Raw genomic sequence first — 11,410 nt, forward strand, 5'->3', positions numbered from 1 at the left:
AAAAGGGAGAGATTACCAAAAGGGATGTCTACAATGATGGCAGTCTTCTCATTAGCAACAATGGAAACCAAAAGACAGGAGGATAATATCTTCAAAGTGTGGAAAGAAAATAAATCTCAAAACAGAATTCTATACACAGTTAAATTCATAAATGAGAGCGAAATTTTCAGACAGTGAGTTTACCTCACATGAACTCTTGCTGAAAGAACACTAATGGATATACCTTAGTAAGAAGAAAATTCAATCCAGAAAGAAGAAGTGAGATGCAAGGAGTAGGATGCAAGTGAGGTGCCAGAGCCAGCTCGTGTCAGCCCAGAGAGCTGACAGTTAAAATTTCATGAATTTTGAACTGGCTGTTAAATAGTCATTATTAAAATTAAATTATATAAACTTAGAATTAAATGAATTATTCTAAAAATAAAGGTAAGAAATCCTCACAATGCATCATTTCTTAATTATTTTACTACAATTTTGCCATCATCTAGTCTCTCTTTTTTTTTTTTGGTGAGGAAGATTGTCACTGAGCTAACATCTGTGCCAATCTTCCTCTATTTTGTATATGGGATGCTGCCACAGCATGGCTTGACGAGCGGTGTGTACGTCCGTGTCCGGGATCTGAACCCGTGAACCCCAGACCACCTAAGGCGAGTGCATGAACTTAACCACTACATCACCGGGCTGGCCCCTTGTCTGTTCTCTTGAGGTTATTCATGCCTCCTGTATCTGTATGGTAGAACCACTGCAGAGTGTGTGCTACCACACATTTCTTCCCATCTCTATATTTCAGTGAGGTGACCTTGGCAACTTGAGTATTTACACCCCACAGATCAACAAATTCCACAAATCAGGGTTCCCTTACCCCCACCACATGAGACCTGGTTGTTAAATATCTATCAGCACACCACTGGATACAAGAAATAATGGCTTCCACTCCTAGGTATATATCTAAGAGATCTGAAAACATATGTCTACAAAAATACTTGCACATGAATGTTCATAGCAGCATTAACGTATAACAGCCAAAAGGTGGAAACAACCCAAATGTCCATCAACTAATGAATAGATAAATCAAATGCGGTTTATCCATACAATGGAATATTATTGACGTATAAAAAGGAATGAAGTACTAATACCTTCCCCAACATGGACGAACCTTGAAAACATTACGCTAATTGAAAGAAGCCAGACACAAAAGGCCATATATTACATGATTCCATTTATATGAAATGTCCAGAATACACAACTACATAGAGACAGAAAGTAGATTAGTGATTGCCAGGGGCCGGGGATAGGAGTGAATGGGGAGTGACTGGTAATGGGTATGGGATTTCTTTTTGGGATGATGAGAATGTTCTAAAATTAGATAGTAGTGATGGTTGCACAATTTTGTGAATATACTAAAAACTATTGAATTGTACACTCTAAAAGGATGAATTTTATTGTCTGTGATTTATACTTCAATAAAAAGAAAGGACTAAAGAAAGCTAGGCAAAGAAACTGGTATGCAGGTTTGTAAATCTAAATAAATACTGGCTATTGAAACATCTAATGGAGGGGTGAGTGGTCAAAATAAGTCAGAACTAAAATGCTAAAAAGCAAATTACTTGGAAGACAGAAGGGGGTGGAGATCAGAATGAAAGAATTCTAAGGATCCTGAAATCTTCACAATGAGCTAGAGATAGTAATTAACTTACTGATCTTAAGTATGCACATTAATAATATGAGAACACTCAGAAAGAATAGAATAAAAAGGGAGTAAAGAAAACAACCACATCAAAAGATGGCAGGATAAGAGAATAAAGCAAAAAAACATATAGCAAACAAAACAAAACAATGGGGAAAATGTCCCCAATATATCATAACAATAAGAAATATAAACATGCCTAGAAAAAACAAAGATTGTCAGATTGGATTTTTAAAAATCCAGCTGTAGGAGGCCAGCCCGGTGGCGCAAGTGGTCAAGTGCACGCACTCCGCTGCGGTGGCCCGGGGTTGGCCAGTTCGGATCCCGGGTGCGCACCGACACACGGCTTGTCAGGCCATGCTGTGGCGGCGTCCCATATGAAGTGGAGGAAGATGGGCATGGATGTTAGCCCAGGGCCGGTCTTCCTCAGCAAAAAGAGGAGGATTGGCAGATGTTAGCTCAGGGCCGATCTTCCTCACACACACACACACAAAAATCCAGCTGTATGTTGATTATAATAATACATCCATGATAATGACACAGAAACGTTAAAAGGATGGCGAAAAATATACTAGGCAAATACTAAGCAAAATAATGTAATAATAATAGATTTTAAGGCAAGAAGCATTATTAGGGATAGTCATATATTTTCATGATAAAAGAGAGAGTTCATCAGGAAGATATGATGACCCAGAACATCACTGTACCAATTGGAAACACTGCCTCCAAATATATAAGACAGAATTACAAGGAGAAACAGACAAATTCACATAGAGGGAGATTTTAACACATCTCCCTCAGAAGCTGATAGAGTAAGCTGACAAAATATTGTAAGGCTACAGAAAAACACAACGATCAAGATTTTTTCTTTCCATCTTTCCATACTTGCATTCCTAGGCCTCGAAATTTCCTCCTCCCTGTTGCTGTACTGAGTCAGTTGCCAAGCCTTGTGGATTCTCATACCACAGTGGATTGGTTCCGAGCCAACACGCTTTCACCCTCTAGCTAGTTCTTTGGCTCAGGCTTTAGTTGCCTTTTGCCTGAACCACTGTAATTGTCTCCTGATTGACCCCCCTATATATATGGAGACTTACCCAAATGACATGTGGTGCAGTAGTTTCATTTTGACGCTATAAATTTTATCTTTGGATTAAGCCAGAGCAAAGGTACAGCAATATTTCAGTCACAGTGGAATCACTTTTATTGAACTGAGCTCTGGTGTGAAGCTATTGGCTACTTGGAGGGATGGTAAAGACAAAATCCTGGGAAACTCGCTCTGGCTGTTATATTATTCCAGGAACAGACAGAATCCTCTTTATGAGGAATCTCGGGGGGAAATATTCTGAAATCTGTAATTGTCCTGTACAACAAGTTTGTATATATTTTATGGACACTAAATCCTGTAACCAATATTTCCACTTTGCTAGGGTCACTAGGAAACTCACAGCCAAATTTGCTGACCACTCTTAACAAGTATACAGAATAATAATAGTTAATATTTATTGAATGCTTGCTCTAAACCACACACTTTTCCAAATGCTTTACATGTATTAATCTATTTTACCCCCATCTCATTCCAATCAGATAGGGCCATTATGGTCCCCATTTTAAGAAGAGGAAATTGAGGCCTGGAAAGGTTATATAACTGGCCCAGGGTATACAGTTAGTGAGATGGAGAGCCAGAATTTGAACCCAGGCAGTCTGGCTCCAGAGTCTATACTCTTAATTAACCACTATATGATATTACCTCTTTACGTCTTATGATATGCATGCCTGTGCGCTAATCATAGCCCCTGGCTCTATTAACTTCCTATGCTTATACTGTTGCTTCTGGCCAAGATGTAGTAATAGGGACTAGATTTACCTTCCCACTTGAAGCAGCTACAAATCTGGACAAAATGTATGAAACCATGGTTTTTAAGACAGTAGATATCAGGCAACTAAAGACTGATCCCTGAGAGACAAGAAACAAGTGAGGTAAGCCCTATGATTGTCCCTGCTTACCTCCTGGAGAGGGTTTCTAGGCTGTGGTGCTGAGAGAGTAAATGCAGGCAGAGCCCAGTAGTTTCCCTGAGTTGAGGAGATGGAGCTAGGAGTCTGGGGAGGTCAAGGTGGCAAGAGTTCACAGGGAAGAATACCAAAGAGAAGAGAGCTGCACAACAAGAGTACCCTGCTGAGGGTACTCCTCGAGTCTTCAGCATGCTTCAGCATGCATGCGAGGAAACTGCCTGAGGCTAGAGAAAGAACCATCCAAAAGAATCAGAAGAACAATTCTCAGAGATCACACAGGTCTGGCTCCTGTTTCCAATATTCAGAGTGGCAAGGCATATTTCACAAGGTATCAGGTGGGCTTTGCCACAATAGAGGGGAAAAATTAGCCCTAGACTAATACGGCTCTGGCCCCATCTAATAAAGCTTAAAAGTAATAGCCAAAGGCTATTTCCAAAAAGCCAAAAGACTCATGCAAAAGGATCCATAATGAGGAGAAAAATCACTCAATTGAAACTGGCCAAGATAGGTAGAATGGATAGATAAGGACATTAAAACAGTTATAAATGTATTCCATGTGGTCAAGAAGCTAGAGAAAAGACTAGATTGTTAAGTAGAGACATAGAGGATATAAAAAAGATCCAAATCCCACTGGCAACAAACGCACTCAGTGCCCATATCTTGGTTTCTAAATACCATTCTCCAATAAAAGGAACCAGGGTTCTTTAGAGAAACGTTTGATTGCAGATCTGGAACAGGGAAATATGAGATGATCCTGGAGCATGCTATAGTACTAGAAAGTAAGGAAGTGCTCAAAAACAAAAGGATGGGAGAATATCAGAGACACAGAAGCCAACCTGAAAGGGCATCCAATGGCCAAAGCTGCAAAAATTTGAGCAGTAAAATAAATAACATAGTATTGGATTACAATCCAAAATATTAAATAAACATACATGAGTCCAAACTAATATAAATAAACGATTGAATAAATAAATAAATGGGGGAGAAAAGATAACTATTCTATACAGAAGAATTCCAAATAATATATGCAAATACTCCCCCTCTGCAAGAGGTGGGACTTAATCACTCCCCTCCCCTTGAGTGTGGTGTGGGCTGAACTTAGTGACTTGCTTCCAAAGAACAGAGGATGGAAAAAGAAAAATAGTAACTTTGCAATATGAAAATCTAGCAAAACTACCTTAACCAAGTGATTAAAGTTAATATCACCAATGATATCAGGTGTCTTCTAATTTGATATGAGGACACTTTACCTCTATGTTAGTCTTTCCCAAAACCCATAAACCCAGTCTAATCATGAGAAAAACATCATGCAAATCCAGATTAAGGGATATTCTATAAAATACATGACCAGTACTGCTCAAAACTTTCAAGCTCATGAAAAAGAAGAAAAGACTGAGAAACTGTCATGGGTCAGAAGAGATTAAGGAGACATAACAACTAAATGAAATGTGATATCCTTAATTGGTTCCTGGAATGGAAAAAAAAGACATTAATGGAAAAACTGTTGAAATCTGAATAAAAGTGTGGAGTTTAGTTAATAGTAATGTACAAATGTTGGTATCTTAGTTTTGATAAGTGTACCACAGTAATGTAAGATAATAACATTAGGAGAAACTAAAACTGGATGAGGGGTGTATAGGAATGCTCTGTACTATCTTTGCAAATTTTCTGTAAATCTAAAATTATTCCAAAATAAAAAATCTATTTAAAAAACCCAAGTTAAACTTCTTGAGATGGAATCATGATATCTGAGATGAAAAGTACACAAAATAGGATTAAAATAGATTAGACATTTCAGAAGAAAGGATTAGTGAATTTGGAGACACAGCAATAGAAACTATATAAAAAGACACAAAAAGAGAGGGGAAAAAAGACAGAAAAAATTGAGCAGAGCATCAATGAGCCACAGGACAACTTTAAGTGGCCTAATATACATGTAATTGGAGTCCCTAATGGAGGGAAGGGCAGAAAAATATTTGAAGAAAAAATGGCCATAAATTTTCCAAATTTGGTGAAAACTTTAGGCCCATAAATCCAAGAAGCTCGATGAATCTCTAGCACAAGAAACATGAAGAAAGCTACACCAGGGTATATCTTTTTTTTTTTTTTTTTGGGTGAGAAAGATTAGTCCTGAGCTAACATCTGTTGCCAATCCTCCTCTTTTTGCTGAGGAAGGTTGGCCCTGGGCTAACATCCATGCCCATCTTCTTCTACTTTATATGTGGGGTGCCTGCCACAGCATGGCTTGATAAGCGGTGCATAGATCCATACCCAGGATCCGAACCTGCGAACCCCCAGCCGCCGAAGCGGAGCGCTCGAACTTAACCACTATGCCACCGGGCCAGCCCCCAGGGCATATCTTAATCAAATTGCTAAAGTCACTAATAAAGAAAAAGTCCTAAGAGCAGCAAGAGAGGAAACAGTACATACAGAGGAACAAAGATAAGAATTGCAGCAGACTCTTCATCAGAGACAATGCAAGCGGGAAGGTAGTGGAGCAAAATCTTTAAGGCACAGAAAGAAAAGAATTGTCAACTTACAATTTAAAAATATCCTTCAAAAACAAATGTGACAATGGGGAAAGAATAGTCTTTTCAATAAATGGTGCAGCAACAACTGGATATCCACACACAAAAGAATGACGTTGGACACTTACCTCACACCATATGCAAAAACAAACTCAAAATGGATCAAAGACCTAAAACTAAAACTCTTGGAAGAAAACATAGGGATAAATCTTCATGACTCTGAATTTGGCAATGGTTTCTTAGCACCATCAACCAAAAAATAAATAAATAAATTGGACTTCCTCAAAATCAAAAACTTTTGTGCATCAAAGGACACTATCAAGAAAGTGAAAAGACAATCCATAGAATGGCAGAAAATATTTGCAAACAGTATATCTAATAAGAGTCTAGTATTCAGAATATATAAAGAACACCTATACTCAACAACAAAAAGACAAATAACCCAAATAAAAAATGGGCAAAGGACTTGAAAAGACATTTCCCCAAAGAAGATATACACATGGCCAAAAAGCACATGAAAAGAAGCTTAACATCATTAGTTGTTAGGGAAATGCAAATCAAAACCACAATGATATTCCACTTCACACTCACTAGGATGGATAACAAAAAAAAAAGAGAGAGAGAAAATAATGTGTTGGCATTATTGGAGAAATTGGAATCTTCAGTTCATACATTGCTAGTGGAAATGTAAAATGGTGCAATTGCTGTGGAAAATAGTCTGGTGTTTCCTCAATAAGTTAAACATACGATTACCATATGACCAGCAAATCTATTCCTAGGTATATACCCAAGAGAATTAAAAACAGGTGTTCAAACATAAACTTGTTCATACATGTTCAGAGCAGCACTATTCATTAATAATCAAAAGATGGAAACAACTCAAATGTCCATCAATGGATGAATGGATAAACAAAATGTGGTATAACAAACAATGGAATATTATTCAGCCACAAAAAGGAATGAAGTACTGATACATGCTACAATATGGATGAATCTTGAAAACATTATGCTAAGGCAAAGAAGCGAGACACAAGAGACCACACACTACATGATTCTATTTATATGAAATTTTCAGAATAGGCAAATCCATAGAGCAGAAAGTTGATTAGTGGTTGTCAGGGACTGCGGGTACAGGGGGAATGGGGAGTGTCTGCTTAATGGATACAAGGTTTCCTTTTGGAGTGATGAAAATGTTCTGGAACTAGATAGTGGTGATGGTTGTACAACACTGTGAGTGTACTAAATGCCACTGAAATGTACACTTTAAAATGGTTAACATGGTGAATTTTGTTATGTGAATTTTGCCACAATAAAAAAAAAGCAATTACCATAAAAAGTCTCTTCTCTTAAGAAAATATAGGCAGAATACTCTTTGACATTGGTCTTAGAGGGATCTTTTCGAATTCCATGTCTACTAGGATAAGGGAAACAAAAGAAAAAATAAACAAGTGAGACTTCATCAGACTAAAGAGCTTCCGTAAGGCAAAGGAAACCAGGATCAAAATGAAAAGACAACCCATGAACTGGGAGAAAATATTTGCAAATCTTATATCTGACAAGCCGTCAATCTCCAAAATATATAAGACCTCACACAACTGAACAACAAAAAAACAAATAACCCGATCAAAAGATGGGCAGAGGATATGAACAGACATTTTTCCAAGGAAGATATACAGATCGCCAATAGGCACATGAAAAGATGTTCAACATTACTAATCATCAGGGAAATGCAAATCAAAATTACACTAAGACATCACCTTATACCTGTTAGAATGGCTATAATCACCACGACAAAAAATAACAAATGTTGGAGAGGATGTGGAGAAAAGGGAACCCTCATTCACTGCTGGTGGGAATGCAAACTGGTGCAACATCTATGGAAAACAGTATGGAAATTTCTCAAAAAATTAAAAATAGAAATACCTTATGATGCAGCTATCCCACTCCTGTGTATTTATCCAAAGAACTTGAAATCAATAATCCAAAGAGGCTTATGCACCGCTATGTTTATTGCAGCATTATTCACTATAGCCAAGATGTGGAAGCAACCCAAGTGTCCATCGACAGATGATTGGATAAAAAAGATGTGATATATATATACAATGGAATACTACTCAGCCATAAAAAAGACAAAATCGTCCCATTTGCAACAACATGGATGGCCCTGGAGGGTATTATGTTAAGTGAAATGAGCCAGACAGAGAAAGACAAACACCGTATAACTTCACTCATATGTGGAATATAAACTAACACATGGATAAAGAGAACAGTTTGGTGGTTACCAGGTGGAAGGTGGTTGGGGGGTGGGCACAAGGGGTGAAGGGGAGCATTTATATGGTGACTGACAAATAATAATGTACAACTGAAATATCACAATGTTATAAACTATTATGACATCAATTTAAAAAAAGTCTCTTCTTTTAGTTGTCATCAAACATTTATTGAAAGATTCCAGGCAAGCTACATTCTGGATGCAGGGAATACAGAGAATAATCAGATGTGGTCTTGGCTTTTGAGTTCATGGGCTGGTAGGGGAGGAAAAACATTCTGCAAGCAATTAAGTTAAGTGTTAGTTTCCTTGATCTAAGAATATGCACTGTACACTGGGGGTGGCTGCTTTCCCGAGGGGGCACAGAGAACAGCAATGGCCAGGCTGAGGCTTCAGTGCTAAGTAGGAGTTTGCCAGGAGGATAGCAGCAGGAAGGGATTCCAGGTAGAAGGGGTGCCTTGAGCAAGCTCAGAAAGCTCGTCAAAGAGCCTCCAGTTTTCAGCAAACTCTAAACCAAATAGCACACGAGCAGGGTAGAGGATGACTGCAGGACAGTGAGGTGACAGGTGGATGGCCACCCCTGTCTGGTTGCAGTAGGCGACACTAAGAAATATGAGGGGAATGACATGGACCTGACTGGATATGAGGGTCAAAGAGAGTGTGACTCGAAAACTGAACCACGTGGTGGGTGGTGGATACTGCCAGGTCCCTATGGAGGGCCTGCAGAGCATTCTGTTCTCAGCGGACATCAAACTAGAATTTACACCCCCCTCCCCATCTTAGGTATTCTACTATTTTTAATGATCTCTTTTTTTTTTTTTTTTGCATTTGAAACCTACTTCCCTTTTTCTTGGGCTTCCTCTGTCTTCCTGTTTGAAATACATGTTACTATGGAAATGTCATGGCACAGTAGAGCGGCATTTACAAGTGAAGTGTAAGGAATTTTCAAAACATCTAGAAACACAAGTCTACGGTTTAGGAATATAAACCCTAATGATGTGATAGCGTTCATGCCTTCAGACACTGTGTCATAAATATAAACACACCCGGAAATTGGAGACAGCATAGAAGAGATAGTTGAGAATTTTATTAGGATTTATGTGCCCAGATTTAAAAAACATATATAAGAAATATTAAAAACACAAAACATAACACACTACTTGGGAAGAACATCTGGAAAAAAATGAATGACAGTGTGCCAACATGTACTTATGAAGACACAACTCTGGAAGAAGGACCAGGGGGCCTGAACGCCTCAGGGAGACTTGGAAAAACCTCTGTACCACCTTCTACACCATCAATATGTTTCGGAAAAATTGCATGTAAATCAACTGTTAGTAAATCATATTTATCTCACAGAAAGGTGACCACTATTTTAAAGATATCTTAAGAATGTACACTTTAGTAAAGGAAATTGTTACCAATGGAGTAATGGAAAAAACTCACTGGACTGAGTGAAATTCAAGATCCTTCATTATTATCCTGGCTCTGACACCAACTAGATGTGTGATTCAAGAAGTCACTCAACCTCCCTGGCCCAATTTCCTCATCTAATCTGAGCTATAATTCTGAATTTTCACTTATTAGGCTTTTAAAGCGAGGTACGGGGGTGCTGGCCCACACCCTAACGTCCAGTTCTCCTGGGAGGTAATACTTTACTCCAAATCCTCGTTGACAGGGCTCAGGGCCCTTCTTCATAAGAGGAGCCAGGGACTATACAGCCAGCATGCCAGTTACCACTGGTCTATGTGTACTGCATCTTTATACCCCACTTTCTCATTCCCACGATCACTCTAGGTGTGATGATTCCAACTTTTTGTTCCAAATTCTTTGCTAAAGCTTGTTCCTCAGAGCTGTCCTCTGGGAAAGACTGGCAGTCTAAGATACGAGCACATTCTCAGCTGTCTCTGGCCTTTTCTCTATCCCACAAGGCTGGGCACAGCCTCAGTGCAAGGGCCATACCCTCTGTGCCTAGTACAGGTCCAGGCCTGAAGAAGCAATTCAGTATGACTGTTCACTGGATGTTTTTGAAGGAGGAAGGTGAGGCAGAGATGGGTCTGGTGAAATACCTGAACCCTAGGGATGAACTTTTGCTTGCTTCTTTAAACATTTCTGCTTTCCAAATTTTCTACAATGGGCAGAAATACAGTAGTCTCCCCTTATCCATGGGAGATATGATCCAAGACCCCCGGTGGATGCCTGAAATCACAGATAGTACTGAACCCTGTATATACTTTGTTTTTTCCTAACTAATGGGTCAATGGGCGGGTAGTAGATACAGCCTGGATACACTGGACAAAGGGATGATTCACGTCTGGGTGGGATGGAGTGGGACGGCGTGAGATTTCATCATGCTTCTCAGAACATCACACAATTTAAGACTTACGAATTGTTTATTTCTGGAATTTTCCATTAAATATTTTCAGACCACAGTTGACCATGGGTAACTGAAACCGTGGAAAGCGAAACAGTGGATAAGGGGGGACTACTGTATAAACATACCACAAGCACCAAATCCTCCTTTTTCTGGCTTTTTGTCAACGCCCTGGTCTCCCATAAATAATGCAAACTTTGCTCAGTTCTCCAATGTTTGGAACAAGATAGGGCACACATCTTTTCTTTAAGAGAAACAGCCATCACAGTTTCCAGTCTGTTTTGCTTAAACAGCAATGACACTAAGCATTTGTCTTTGTGGACCTAACACCTGTCATCCAGCCCCAGGCAAGGACCCCTGCCAACCGGCTTCAGAAAAGGCTGTTTATCAACAGTGTTTGGGCACCACCTTGATTCATCTGCCATACAAGAACTACAAAACACAACTGTAAGAATTCTTCTGTCTTCTTAAGCAAAAACAGGTTTAGGCTTTATTAACTGGCAAGAGATAGAAGGCAATGGGTCAGGCTTTTTGTTGATTACTAC

General features: G+C 39.1%; 1 protein-coding gene across 1 annotated transcript in view; it reads right to left on the minus strand.

The window, feature by feature from the left end:
- The window catches only part of GVQW3 (GVQW motif containing 3), a 28,267-nt gene that overhangs the window by 8,265 nt on the left and 8,592 nt on the right, over positions 1-11,410 (minus strand). The gene's annotated exons all lie outside the window — the stretch shown is intronic.

This window comes from Diceros bicornis, chromosome 7, assembly GCF_020826845.1.
Source record: "Diceros bicornis minor isolate mBicDic1 chromosome 7, mDicBic1.mat.cur, whole genome shotgun sequence".
In the NCBI taxonomy this organism is placed as follows: domain Eukaryota; kingdom Metazoa; phylum Chordata; class Mammalia; order Perissodactyla; family Rhinocerotidae; genus Diceros; species Diceros bicornis.